This window comes from Sciurus vulgaris, assembly GCF_902686455.1.
Source record: "Sciurus vulgaris genome assembly, chromosome: 7".
NCBI classification, from domain to species: domain Eukaryota; kingdom Metazoa; phylum Chordata; class Mammalia; order Rodentia; family Sciuridae; genus Sciurus; species Sciurus vulgaris.
The window spans coordinates 9441487-9456440 of record NC_136467.1 but is presented as its reverse complement, the minus strand read 5'-3'; the positions used below and the strand labels follow the sequence as shown (position 1 = coordinate 9456440).

Genomic DNA, 14954 nt, shown 5'->3' with positions numbered 1-14954 from the left:
GCTGAGTAATATTCCATTGTATATATATACCACAGTTTCTTTATCCATTCATCAATTGAAGGGCATCTAGGTTGGTTCCATAGTCTGGCTATTGTGAATTGAGCAGCTATGACCATTGATGTGGCTGTATCTCTGTAGTATGCTGATTTTAAGTCCTTTGGGTATAGGCCGAGGAGTGGAATAGCTGGGTCAAATAGTAGGTCCATTCCAAGTTTTCTAAGGAATCTTCACACTGCTCTCCAGAGTGGCTGCACTAATTTGCAGTCCCACCAGCAATGTATGAGTGTACCTTTCTCCCCACATCCTCTCCAACACCTGTTGTTGCTTGTGTTCTTGATAATCACCATTCTAATTGGGGTGAGATGGAATCTTAGTGTAGTTTTCATTTGCATTTCTCTTATTACTAAAGATGTTGAACATTTTTTCATATGTTTTTTCATATCTGTTGATTGCTTGTACATCTTCTGTGAAGTGTCTGTTCATTTCCTTAGCCCATTTGTTGATTGGGTTATTTGTATTCTTGGTATAGAGTTTTTTGAGTTCTTTATATATTCTGGAAATTAGTGCTCTATCTGAAGTATGAGTGGCAAAGATATTCTCCCACTCTGTAGGCTCTCTCTTCGCATTGCTGATAGTTTCCTTTGCTGAGAGAAAGCTATTTAGTTTGAATCTATCCCATTTATTGATTCTTGCTTTTATTTCTTGTACTATGGGAGTCCTGTTAAGGAAGTCTGATCCTAAGCCAACAAGGTGAAGATGTGGACCTACTTTTTCTTCTATAAGATGCAGGGTCTATGGTCTGATTTCAAGGTCCTTGATACATTTTGAGTTGATTTTTGTGCAGGGTGAGAGAGAGGGGTTTAGTTTCATTCTGTTGCATATGGATTTCCAGTTTTCCCAGCACCATTTGTTGAAGAGGCTATCTTTTCTCCATTGCATATTTTTGGCACCTTTGTCTAGTATGAGAAAATTGTATTTATTTGGATTTGTGTCCATGTCCTCTATTCTGTACCATTGATCTACCTGTCTATTTTGGTGCCAGTACCATGCCATTTTTGTTACTGTTGCTTTGTAGTATAGTTGAAGTTCTGGTATTGCGATACCCCCTGTTTAATTCTTCCTGCTAAGGATTGCTTTAGCTATTCTGGGTTTCTTATTCTTCCAGATGAATTTCATGATTGCTTGCTCTATTTCTGCTAGGTACGTCATTGGGATTTTAATTGGAATTGCATTGAATCTGTATAGCACTTTTGGTAGTATGGCCATTTTGACAATATTAATTCTGCCTATCCAAGAACATGGGAGATCTTTCCATCTTCTAAGGCCTTCCTCAGTTTCTTTCTTCAATGTTTTGTAGTTTTCATTGTAGAGATCTTTTACCTCTTTGGTTAGATTGATGCCCAAGTATATATTTTTTTTTTTTTTTGAGGCTATTGCAAATGGGGTTGTTTTCCTCATTTCCCTTTCAGCTGTTTCGTCACTTGCCTATAAAAATGCTGTAGATTTATGTGTGTTGATTTTATAGCCTGCTATTTTGCTGAATTCATTGATGAGGTCTAGAAGTTTTGTGGAGGAGGTTTTTGGATCCTCTAAATATAGAATCATGTCATCCGCAAATAGTGACAGCTTAAGTTCCTCTTTTCCTATTCGTATCCCTTTAATTTCTTTAGTCTGCCTAATTGCTCTGGCTAGAGTTTTGAGGACAATGTTGAATAGAAGTGGTGAAAGAGTACATCCCTGTCTTGTTCCCGTTTTTAAAGGAAATGGTTTCAGTTTTTCTCCATTAAGAACGATGTTTGCCATGGGCTTAGCATAAATAGCCTTTACAGTGTTCAGGTATGTTCCTACTATCCCTATTTTTTCTAGTGTTTTCAGCATGAAGAGGTGTTGTATATTGTCAAATGCTTATTCTGCGTCAGATGAAATAACCATATGATTCTTATCCTTAAGTCTATTGACATGATGGATTACGTTTATTGATTTACGCATGTTAAACCATTCTTGCATTCCAGGGATGAACCCCACTTGATCATGGTGCACAATTTTCTTAATAAGTTTTTGGATATGGTTTGCCAATATTTTGTTAAGGATCTTTGCATCTATATTCATCAAGGGTATTGATCTAAAATTTTCTTTCCTTGATGTGTCTTTTCCTGGTTTGGGTATGAGGGTGATATTAGCTTCATAGAATGAGTTCGGTAGGGTACCCTCCTTTTCTATTTCCTGGAATACTTTGAGAAGTATTGGAATGAGTTCTTCTTTGAAGGTCTTGTAGAACTCGGTTGAGAATCTGCCTGGTCCTGGGCTTTTCTTGGATGGTAGATTTTTAATGGCTTCTTCTATTTCATTGCTTGATATTGATCTGTTGAAATTGTGTATGTCCTCCTGGTTCAGTTTGGGTGGAGCATATGTCTCTAGAAATTTGTCAATGTCTTCGGTAGATTCTATTTTGTTGGAATACAGATTTTCAAAGTAGCTTCTCATTATGTTGTGTATTTCAGTGGTTTCTGTTGTGATATTTCCTTTTTCATCATGAATTTTAGTAATTTGAGTTTTCTCTCTCCTCTTTGTTAGTGTGGCTGAGGGTTTATCTATTTTTTTTACTTTCTCAACGAATCAACTTTTTGTTTTGTCAATTTTTTGAATAGTTTCTTTTGTTTCAATTTCATTGATTTCAGCTCTGATTTTAATTATTTCCTGTCTTCTACTACTTTTGCTGTTATTCTGTTCTTCTTTTTCTAGGGCTTTGAGCTGTAATGTTAGGTCATTTAATTGTTGACTCTTCATTCTTTTCTGGAATACGCTCCAAGCAATGAATTTTCCTCTTAGTACTGCTTTCATAGTGTCCCAGAGATTTTGATATGTTTTATCATCATTCTCATTGACCTCTAAGAATTTTTTAATCTCCTCCCTGATGTTTTTTGTTATCCATGTTTCATTCAATAGCATATTATTTAGTCTCCAATTCTTGGAGTAATTTCCTTTTTTTATTTTGTTATTGATTTCTACTCTCAGTCCATTGTGATCTGATAGAACACAAGGCAGTATCTCTATTTTTTTGCATTTCCTAAGGGCTGCTTTGTGGCATAACACATGGTCTATTTTCGAGAAGGTTCCATGTACTGCTGAGAAGAAAGTGTATCCGCTCTATATGTCTATTAAGTCTAGGTTATTGATTGTGTTATTGAGTTCTATGGTTTTCTTTGGTTGGATTTTGTTTGGAAGATCTATCTAGTGGTGACAGTGGTGCCTTAAAGTTGCCCAGAATTATTGTGTTGTGGTCTATTGAAATTGAGAAGGGTTTGTTTGATGTACGGGGATGCACCATTGTTTGGGGCATAAATATTTACTATCGTTATGTCTTCCTGATTTATGGTTCCCTTAAGCAGTATGAAATAACATTGGCTTGAAGTCCACTTTATCTGATGTAAGGATGGAAACCCCCGCTTTTTTACTGAGTCCATGTGTGTGGTAGGTTTTTTCCCCATCCTTTCACCTTTAGTCTGTGGATGTCTTTTTCTATGAGATGAGTCTCTTGCAGGCAGCATATTGTTGGGTCTTTCTTTCTAATCCATTCTGCCAGTCTGTGTCTTTTGATTGATGAGTTTAGGCCATTTACGTTCAGGGTTATTATTGAGAAATGATTTGTATTCCCAGTCATTTGGCTTATTTTTGGTTTTTAAGTCAGCCTGGTTTCTCCTTTGAGTGGTTTTTCTCTAAGGTAGTTCCTCCCTTTGCTGACCTCCATTGTTGTTTTTCATTTCCTCCTCATGGAATATTTTGTTGAGAACATTCTGTAGTGCTGGCTTTCTATTTGTAAATTCTTTTAACTTTTGTTTATCATGGAAGGATTTTATTTCATCTTCAAATCTGAAGGTTAGTTTTGCTGGGTACAGGATTCTTGGTTGGCAACCATTTTCTTTCAGAGCTTGAAATATGTTGTTCCAGGCCCTTATAGCTTTTAGAGTCTGGGTTGAGAAGTCGGCTGCTATCGGTATTGGTCTTCCCCTATATGTAATCTGATGCTTTTCTCTTGCGGCCTTCAAAATCCTATCTTTATTTTTAATGTTAGGCATTTTCATTATAATGTGCCTTGGTGTGGATCTGTTGCGATTCTGTGCATTTGGTGTTCTGTAAGCCTCTTGTATTTGAGTTTCCATTTCTTTCTTCAGGTTTGGGATATTTTCTGATACTATTTCATTGAACAGGTTGTTCATTCCTTTGGTTTGTATCTCTGTGCCTTCCTCAATCCCAATAATTCTTAAATTTGGTCTTTTCATGATGTCCCATAGTTCTTGGAGATTCTGTTCATGATTTCTTACCATCTTCTCTGTTTGGGCGACTTTATTTTCAAGATTAAATATTTTGTCTTCATTGTCTGAGGTTCTGTCTTCCAAGTGGTCTAGTCTTTTGGTGATGCTTTCCATTGAGTTTTTTATTTGGTTTATCGTCTCCTTCATTTCAAGAATTTCCGTTTGGTTTTTTTTGAGAATCTCTACCTCTTTGTTGAAATGATCTTTTGCTTCCTGTAGTTGCTCTGTCAGCTTATTGGTGTTATCATTCATTGCCTGCATTTGCTCTCTTAGCTCATCCTTTGCTTCACGAATCAACTTAATCATGTATAATCTGAAGTCCTTTTCTAACATTTCTTCTACCATACTGTCATTGGATTCTATTACTATAGAATCTAGATTTATTTGGATCATTTTCTTCCCTCGTTTTTTCATGTTGTTCATGTATCTTCCCCTCTAGCGCTGCAGATCTGGGGTATTGCAGATTTCCCCCTATAGGCATATCGTGGCCCTATAGGTTTCCAAAACCCTTTCTTTAAGGGGAGATCAATATTAGCAGTGCCCAAATTGAGTTCAAATGTTATCTTCGGTAAAACAAACAGGTTTGCAATAAGGTCTGCAGTTTCTAATGGAGGACAAAGAGGATGCAGAGGTATGTAGAATATGACTGTTAATGGGATAAGAAAAGAATATACAGAAGTTCTAGAAAATAGAAAGGGTGAGAGTGTAATGAAAAGAAATCGGATGTTAGCATGCAAAAAAGGGAGAAAGAGACCTGAGGGAACAGGTAAACAAAAGGAAAAGAAAGCAAGAAAGTAAAGAAATAAAACAAATTTTTTTTTAAAAAGGAGAAAAAAGAAAATCTACTGTATAACAGTCATATACTAATGAAACCTCCCAGTGTTCAGTAGCCTGATGCATGAGAGGTACCTGACAATGAGCTTCAAGCCTCCAGCAGGCGTCTCATGATGGGATTTGCCCCACCCGAAGATCAGAGCTGTGACTTCCAGGATTATCCAGGATGGCCGCTTTGGCTTCGAAATGTGTTGGCAAATGAGGAGCTGCAGCTCAGGGTGTGGACGTCGTCAGCTAGAGGTCCTGGAGACGGGATGCAGTTGTTCCGGCAGGGGTCCTGGGGGTCCAGTGTGTTTGGTGTAGTTGTGGGATCCTGGAGGCCAGGTGCAGTCAGTCAGTCTGGGTTCCCGGTGATAGGGCTCAGTCATTTGGTCTGGGGGTACTGGCAGCAGGGAGTAGTCAGTTGATGTGAGGGCCCCAGGGGCAGGGAGTGATGGGTCGGGCTGAGGGATCCTGGAGATGGGGCTCAGTCAGTCTGGCTGTTGTCTCAAAATGGCGGCAGCCACGTGTAATCAAACCTGCAGGTACTGTGACAGTGAACTTCCAGGCGACAGTAGGCGGCTGGTGCTCCACTGGCGGTCTGCGGTTAGTCTGCTGGCAGCTGTTGGATGATCTGGAGGTGAACCTCGAGCGTTGGGTGATGGATAGGGGTAAGGTAGGCTAAGGCTGAGTTTTATTCATAGTTTCTATACTGCTTAGCACAGTGCCTAGGATGTTAGGCACTTGGATGTTTATATAGTGAATGAGTAGGCAGGTGGATGAATTAATATGTTTAATTGGTCTTTATTATCTTTTTAAATATTTAAAGGATATGGGGGCCTGGGGTTGTGGCTCAGTGATAGAATGCTTGCCTAGCATGTGTGAGGCACTGGGTCCAATCCCCATAAATAAATAAATTAAAGGTATTGTGTCCATCCACAACTAAAAAAAAATTTTTTTAAAAGGATATGAATAACAGCTGTTTTATGTTAAATCTGAAGAAAAAGTCACTTTGTAGACTTTATGCTCCCAATTCTTTGGGCAAATGACTAGGGGAATGGATTGTCATTCCCCAGGTTGTGCTGCCCACCCTGGGTTTATTCTGGGAAGAGTGTCATGAAGACAGGAGAAAGAAACATCTCATTTGTTATCCATGAATTTTATGGTACTGGAGATGTAATTCAGACTCTGGGCTCCCAGGTTGAAGTTAGTGCCTTAATTTCAGCATACAAAACTGGCCTGAGTAGTGAGGTCATTCTTCCTGTTTTGGTTTTCATCTTCCATCAGCCTGAAGGGATGACAGGGACATGTGGTAACACTTCACAGGTAAACAGGGAGGCAGGAAAATGCTTGTTGAGCCTTAGGGCCTTTATCTTGCTTGTTAGCTAGTCTGATCAGTCCTGCTTTTGAGGTTGTGTTCTCTTGTCTGTTCTGTCCATAGCACATTTTGGAGCACATTACCTTATCCCTCAAAAACCTGCTTTCATCAAGTTACCCATTAATGTTAAGTTTTTATTCATGTTTGCTTTCGAAAGCAGTGTGATTCCTGTTTCTGTACTTGTGTTAGATGGTTTAGTCATTATCCTTTATACCACTTCATGGCCCTTTTGTTGTGATTCCTTGGTGAAATTTTTTAAAAAAATCAGTATTAGAAAAACATTTGTCTTTCCTGGATAATTAAGCACTCTCCTTAAAATTTATGTAAGCCATCTGGTAGTAAAATTTATGTAAGCCATCTTGATTCTTTTCCCGATAGCAAGTACACTTAAGGCCGAGTTTTTTATGCTTAGTGTTGATTTTTGTTTTTATACTAGGTATTGAACCCAGTGGTGCTTAATCACTTAGCCACATCCCAGCCCTTCTTATATTTAATTTTGAGACAGACTAAGTTGCTTAAGGGCCTTGCTGACTTAGTGTTGATATTTTTGCTGCCTTTTTTTTTTTTTAATATCATTTAGTTGTAGCTGGACACGATATCTTTGTTTATACATTTATTTTCTTGTTCTGAGGCTTGAACCCAGTGCCTCACACATGGGAGGCAATTGCTCTACTACTGAGCTACATACAACCCCAGCCCTGACTTTTTTCTTTTTAAGAGTTATAGTGTTTCTTTTGTTTTGTATGTACTTTTAATAAAGTACTTTGAATTCTTCTTATAAAGAGTTTTTAATAGATTGATTTAAATAAGAGTGCATTAATTATTTACTAAGTATTTGCTTTGGGTTTATGCTTATTCTTAACTTTTCCACACTAACTCCCATTGATGTTTCTTTCTTATTTAGTCCTGGGCCAAGCTGCGTATCTCCAAATTTAGGTGCACAAATACTATTTTATTTAAGATCTTTAAGATCATGGTATATAAACTTTAAGGAAATAGAACTTATAAAAGAAATAGTTCTTCTAAAAGCTAAATTTTCAAACAGTGAATATGAATCCCCTCTGAGAACCTGGATGATATAAATTATTGTCTGAGTCCCAGATTCATGTTCATTACATCCAGCTATGATCATAGCCCTTAATTGAAGTGTGGCATAAGGGAAGATTTGGGTCATTTTCCTTTTTCTTGGTTCTCAGTGTCTACTCTTTGGTTAGAGGTTAGTGTTTTCTTGGAAGACCAGCTACCAGATTGAAATTCTGTAATTTTCTCATGTTATTTCTGCATCTTCCTGGGACCCATGGTGATGGTGAGTCAGCAGAATTTTCCAGGACCCCTCATTTTTGTCAGTGTCATCCTAAGGGCACCTGTGGAAGTGATCCTGCAGGGCAGCACATGCTCGCCTTCTGGTGGATCCCATTTCATGTCTGTGTTTAGGATTCTCTTCGTTATTTCATATAGAGAACATTGTGTTAAATGAACATCTAAAGAGATTATACGTCTGTAAGTGCTGAGACACAGCAGTGTGACAATGACAGGGGTATGACTGCAGGTTCCTTTTTAAAAAAACATTGTGTCTGTGTGTGTGTATGTGTTTAGTTGTACATGGACACGATACCTTTGTTTTATTTATTTATATGTGGTGCTGAGAATCGAACCCAGTGCCTGATGTGTTCTAAGCACGCTCTACCACTGAGCTGTAGCCCCAGTCCCTTGACCGTGGATTCTTATCCTGTTTCTTTGAGCCTCATTTTGTCCGTTTGTAACTATCTTCTACAGGTGTTATTATTACAATAAAATAATGTAATTTTTAAAAAATCCTGAAGCATTATGCCTGGCTATATTCAGTAGTAATTCCTTCAAAATAATAAATATTTCCAAGCCATCAGTGGTTGTCCACTAGTTTCTCTAATTCGTGTAACAAATTTCCTGTGTAAGATGCTCTGCATTTGATGAATTTACAGTAGCATGGCGCAGTGATAATTTGTTTCTAGTTATGGAACCTCTACTTCATTCATCTCTTTTCCCTGTGTTGAGTCTTCCTGTGTGTTCTCTTTTGCTTGTATTTGATTTAACTTACATGTTTGTGCTTGTGCATATTTTTGGTGATTTACATATAAAAGTGATAATGCCATATTTAAAAATTATTAATTATTTTTATTATTTTTTAAATAGTGTTGGGGATTCTACTCTGGGTCTTGTGTGTGCTAAGCACTTACTCTACCACCACGAGTTACATTCCTGGTTGCAGTTCTGTACTCTTGAACTATCATCTTTATTGGTGAACTTACCAGTAAAAATAACCATTATATTCATTTACCCTTCAAAAACTACTAAAGTTCAGACTAGTCTCTTTGTCATTAGGAAATGAACTCCTGCCTTTTGTCTTCTGACCTGCCTGCAGATCTTTTCTTGCAGTTCTGGGTCCCTCCCCGTACCCTGTTCTCGCCTCACTCTCCTGTTGGCTTTGGCTTCCTGTATTACTCCTCTCCTGTTCTTTGACTGCTTAACTGGTTTCAGCTCGTGCTTAATGTCTCAGGGTATGTTTTTCAAACCAGGTTGTAAGTTGAAAAGTGGACGCCTCCTGAGAATGAAGCTAGCAAAATAATCCGGAAAACTTCTTGCTATCAACACTTAGAAATACTGGAAAGGACAGAACAAACATCCTTTTAAAAATCTTTATCATGGGGCTGGCACTGGGGCTGGAGCTGGGACTGGAGCTGGGGCTAGATCTGAGGCTCAGTGACAGAGCACTTGCCTCACATGCATGGGGCACTGGGTTCGATCCTCAGCATCACATACATAAATAAAATAAACAAAATGAAGATATTGTGCCCATCTACAACTACAAAAAAAATTAATCTTTATCATAAGAAATGAGAGAAATCCAGAGGTGGAGAAAAAGAGAAAGAAGATTAAGTGTTCCTGAGAGAAGAGGGAAGTGAGGCAGAGAGAGAGTCTGAAACCACTGTGGGTGTGAAGCCCTGGGGGCTGGGCCTGGGTCTCAGTGAGGCCAGGCAGAGGTGAGGCTGCCAAGCAGAAAGCCAAAGGGAGCAGGCTGCTTCTTAGGTTAAGAGACTTCTCTTTTGCTTTAAAGGATGTCTCTTTTGAGACTCCTGGGTTTGGGATTTGAGTTTATGCTACTTGTGTGTTCTAGAAAATCCCAAGCTCTGAAATCAGTTGTTTTAGTTTAGGATCTTTATGGTGGAGAGCACCCCTGCAATGATTAGGAAAGACACAAAATGAAAATATTTTATTACAGATTGGAGGGTGAGGGCTGATACACGGCAGGCCTAGGGGTCAAAGACAGAGGTCAGAGAGCACTTGGAGAGAGGCAGACAGACACATACCCCTCAACCGACTTCTGGGCCAACACCTTTATTGGGTCCAGGGCATTATCCAGTCAGATTTTCTGAAGGGAGGGAATTTTAATTGGTGGGTTTAAAGTAAGTAGGCATAAGTATGAGGGGGTCCACTGTGACTGAGAGGTTGTCACTGCAGCATATCTGCATAGTCCATGAGGGATGTGAGGGCTGGTGGAGTCCATCAGGTCGACAATCTAGCTGTCTTACAGGAAGGTGGTCCCCAGGAGGAAGGTGTTTAAAGCAGATTTCTGGATTGACCTCGCTGAGGAACTAGGAGTAGGTATAGAACTGGAAGCTTGTCAAAGGTGCCAGCCTGATTCTTGTGTGAGAAATTCCAGCTTCTATTTAAAATGGATTCTAAGGCAACCTAAAATTATAAATGTGCACTGCAGTAATCATAGTGCTGCTGAGTTGGAAGCACCCAGGGGTGTTGGCAGATATAAATGCAGACTCTTTTGGAAGAGTGCCATCTTCAACCCACTGATGAAAAGCTCTTAAATAGGAGCTGGCCATAAAAGCGTTACTAGATGTGTAAGGAAACGAGGCATCATGGATGAGAATCAGTGGTCATTTGTGATGTGCCATTTGTTTATTCATTCATTTCTAAAGTGTGTGCTGGTCACTCATAATGTACTAGATTCTATTGTCCGTGCTGGAGTTCCAGCAAAACATCATGCAGGGAAACGAGTACTGGGATATTGACAAGAGGGTTTGATATATTTGGCCTGGAGTCCTGCTTGCTTCAGGGATCTGAGTCATTGCCAGAAAACTCTAGGGTTTTCTGGTGCCAGTTTGAAAAACACTGATTTATATTAGTCCCTTTATTTTACAGATGAAAGTACTGAGACGACAATGGTTAAGTAGATTTCATAAGGTAGGAACTTCAGTTTCCTTGTCCATATAGAGCAGGGATAATATGTCTCATAGGGGTGTTGTGAATAAGATAGGTTAAGAGGTACATCAGCTGTCACCAATTTATCTCTTCTTTCTCCATCCCCCTTAATAGTCCCAGGTAGAATGAGGACTCAGTTCTCCCACTCTCCAAGCTGAATGCTTTTCTCTTCCTGGTACCATTCCTTGCGATCTTTGCTTGTTCAAACCCAAGCAGTCATGCACTTTTACTGTTCATTGTTTGATTTGTTCACGTTAGTTTTGCCTTTATAACAAATTGCGAACAACTAGTTCAGGGACTAGATGTTGTGTTTTTATATTAACTTGATGTTACCTAGTCTTGGACTGGTCACTTGGTAGATGTTTTGTGGTATTTGTTTATTATTGTTTGATTAAGCATAGCTTTGCCATTGTAATGAGAAAATGAAAATATTTTTGCTGGCTCTTTATGGTGCAGACATCTGTATTCTGTTCTCGGTCCCGGGTTCCTTCAGTGATTCTTACCTTCCTGCTGCAGTTCGACTCACAGTCCAGGCATGCTTTCATTCTGGACCAGGTCCCTTTGTCAGTGCTGCTCGCCACAGATGGTGTGTGTGCTGGAAAATGTTGAATAGTCAACAACCACTTTGTGTAGTTCTAAAGCTCATTAGAATTGGTGATGCTGGTCCTACAGTTACCTTGGTTTTCCTGCTGCTGTGCCAGCCTATGTGGACAGTGTGGACATGCTGTCTGTGTCTGCCCAGCCCATCTGTTGACTGAGGGTCAGGCCTTTCTGCTTACTCTCCAAACCAGGAAGAGGTGACTTGGAACTCATCCCTCCCATAGAACCCAGCTGTGGCTGGGCTGCAGCCAGGGCTCTGTTTGTTGGCTGGCTGCTTTTCAGCTATCCATTCGAGTCCTTTCTATATGAAAAACAAAATATTTTTGTAAGAAAAAAAAATAGCAGCAGATGTGAAAACAGATTTACTCATCATGATGTAAATTGGTGTTTTGTTTTCATTTTAGTTTAACAATATGTAGGTATTCATGAAAATATTTGGCTGTAAAAATTAGGAAAATTACAAACTACTGTTATCTGTTACAATCCATTTAATTAAGTTTATTTGGAAAAAATCTTCAAATTGTAAGTTAAAAATTACATTTATGTTAAACTTTAAAATTCAAAATAATAATCCAAAAGATATTTTAATTAGATTTACCTTAATTCATTGTCCCTTTTTTTGTAAATGTATAATAATTTTCAGGAATATGGAATTTAGTAGTAGGAACAATGTGAAGTTGTTTTGCTGTCTTTTATATCCTGTGATAGTTATGTCTACATTCCTCTTAGTAAACTATATCTCCTGTGTAGAAAAGAAGATAATTTTTTTTTTTACTACAGCTAGTGTGTTTATTCTTGCTAGTTTGAATTTTCTCCATTACTGTGTGTTCATGCAGAGACCTTCTTGCTAGTGTTGACTGTACATTTCAGTGTGCCTGTAGAGTCTACACACTGTAGCCACCAGACATTTTGCATGAATCTGGAATGCTTTTAGTTACTTGGAACTCTTCAATTGTGATAGTATTTATTAAGATGTATTTTATTAAATAATCATGTTCGATGTATTTACTATAGTGATTTGGATGACTAGAACTTAGCTTTTTAAGAGCCCATGATTTTTATTGCAGTTCCTTTCGTTTATAATTAGAGAATTATAATTACACATAATATTTGGGTTCCTTTTGACAAAGTTATACATCCAAGAAATTTTGATTTTAATCCCCTTCCACCCTCCTTTCCTCCCCTTCTCTCACCCCTTTCTCACTCCTCTGCGGAACTTCGTTTCACGCCTTTGTTTGTTTATTTATTTTTGATTGATATTTTCTACATATACATAAAGGTGAAATTTCCTTTAGTACATTTATATTGTATATAACATGATTTTGTTAAACTGATTTCATAGTTCTTTCCTTTTCCCTTCCTTCCCCTCTCCCTCTCATTTCACCGCCTCCTACTCCACTGATCTTCTCTTTATCTTTATGTTTTCCAGTCCCTTCTCATCACTTTGTTTCCTTTATTTAGCCCTGTCTTCCACAGAGAAAACATACTCCCTTGATTTTCTTTTTTTAGCATTTTTTATAGTTGTTGATGGATATTTATTTTAATATTTATATGTGGTGCTAAGAATTGAACCCAGTGCCTCACACATGCTGGGCAAGCATTCTACCACTAAGTCACAACCCCAGCTCCTCAACCCTTGATTTTCTGAATCTAGCTTATTGCACTTAGTATGATTTTCTCCATTTCCATACCATTTACTGGCAGATTCCATTATTTCATTCTTCTTATGGCTGAGTAAAATGCCATTGTGTATATATGCCACATTTTCTTGATCCATCTACCTACTAATGGGTGTCTGGGTTGGTTCCATAATTTGGCTATTGTGAGTTGTGCTGCTGTAAACATTGTAGTAACTGTATCCCTGTAGTATGCTGTATATTCCTGTAGTTCTTTTGGATAAATACCGAGAAGTGGGATAACCTGGTCATTCCATTCCTAGTGTTTTTTTTTTTTTTTTTTTTTTAAGAATCTCCACATGTACTTCCTTTTAATTAGAAGTTAGTGACTGCCTATCTAAAATCTACGTGTAATTTCTCATTTCATGTCATCTCCTATTATGTGAGGACACACAGTGATGCTTTTGGAAAGGGCTGACATGTTGGGCTTCTTCTACATTTAATGGCCATTCATTCAGCAGATATTTATTGCATTCCCTTTTAGGTCAGTGTGTTCAATGCCTGGCAAACCCCCCCCCCCCCCCCAAAAAAAAAGATATTCCTGTGTATTTATTGCCCTGTGTATTTCATTGCCCATGGCAATGAAAAAACCTTTTCCTGAAGTTTACTAACCTGTAAAAGAATGCAATTTATAATATCGGGGAAGCATTTGTATTCCTATGTAGGGTCTTTCATTTCTAGGGGAGAGTATTTTTAACTACGTGTACAAATAAAAGCACTTTTATCCAATCTAACATACATTTGAATATCTAACATATAAAACTGCTTGCTAGATGTCTTAAGGAACGGGTGTTTAAAAGTTTAAAAGTTCCTATCTTTAAGTAACTCTCAAGTTAGCAGGGGTGATAGGGAGTCAAATACCTATAATGTGGTAGAGGATTGAATGAACAACTTAAGAAAGAGTGAAAAATTTCTTGTGAAGATTAAAAGAAAAGAAGTTCATGGCTAGTAGGGAGACTGGGTTTATGGAATAGTAGTTTTGAGCTGGGTCATGAAAGACTGCTAAACCTTAGTATGAATATTGTAGTCATAGAGATTAGCTTGGGATTTGGTTCAGACAGTAAGCGTACTTTGAAAGGAGTGCAATTTCTATAGAAGACAGAGGTAGTGAGACAAAAAGACCTCCCATAGGTGGCCAGGAGAAGGGTCTTGGAGAAGAAAAGGAGGAAGAGAGAATTGGGAAATCAGATTTCTGACCACAGCTCTTCCTAGCCACAATGACAGTTCCTGAACAGCCCCTAGACACAACCAACCCCCCAGAGGTACTTCTTACTCCAATAGACCATCACCTCCATTTTTTTGCTGATTAAGGCTTAGATATCACTTTTCTCCAAATTTGCTGAAGAAGGCAAAATTGAAATGATCAACCCCCTTTCTAAATCCTATATCCCACTAATCTTCTTTAGGGACAGATCAAACCCATCAAAACACCTAGAGAGCAGACACCTGTTGGCATTCCTCTCTTGGGACCCCTCCCTCTTTGGGAGCTCTGCTTTCTTTCTTTTACTCTAATAAATTCTGTTACTTTGCTCTTGCTCTCACTCTTGTGCCTGCGGATTTCATTTTTCAGATTTGTGAGACAAACTACTCATCTACCCTCTTTGTTCCAGTAGAAGATAATGCTGCAGAAATAGGCGTAGGGCCATTCTGTGAAGGAACCTGAGTGCCAGATTGAGGAGGGTGTCCTCAGGCAGTGAATGAGGTCAAAATGATGATTTTTAAGGTGGCAAATGTTCATATTGCAGCTGTCCTTCAGCCCAAGGCAGAATAGGGGAGTGCCAATTGAGGGAAGGTCATTTGATCTCATGTTGGAAGCATTGAAATTATCAGCTGGTTTAAATTCTGGCAACAATATTTAATATGCTGAAGGACTTTAATTTTAGGCAAGTTGCTTCAAACCTTTCTGAACCTCAGTTTTCT

General features: G+C 38.5%; 1 protein-coding gene across 4 annotated transcripts in view; it reads left to right on the top strand.

Moving 5' to 3' along the window:
• Positions 1-14954, top strand: part of TULP4 (TUB like protein 4) — a 252081-nt gene that overhangs the window by 48744 nt on the left and 188383 nt on the right. The window contains exon 1 of one of the 4 annotated variants that reach the window (XM_079146764.1): positions 9253-11313. The exons of the other annotated variants lie outside the window; for them this stretch is intronic. The gene's annotated coding sequence lies outside the window, so the exon portion shown is untranslated. Of the gene's footprint in view, positions 1-9252; positions 11314-14954 lie in introns of those variants that run through there. 4 annotated transcript variants of the gene reach the window in all.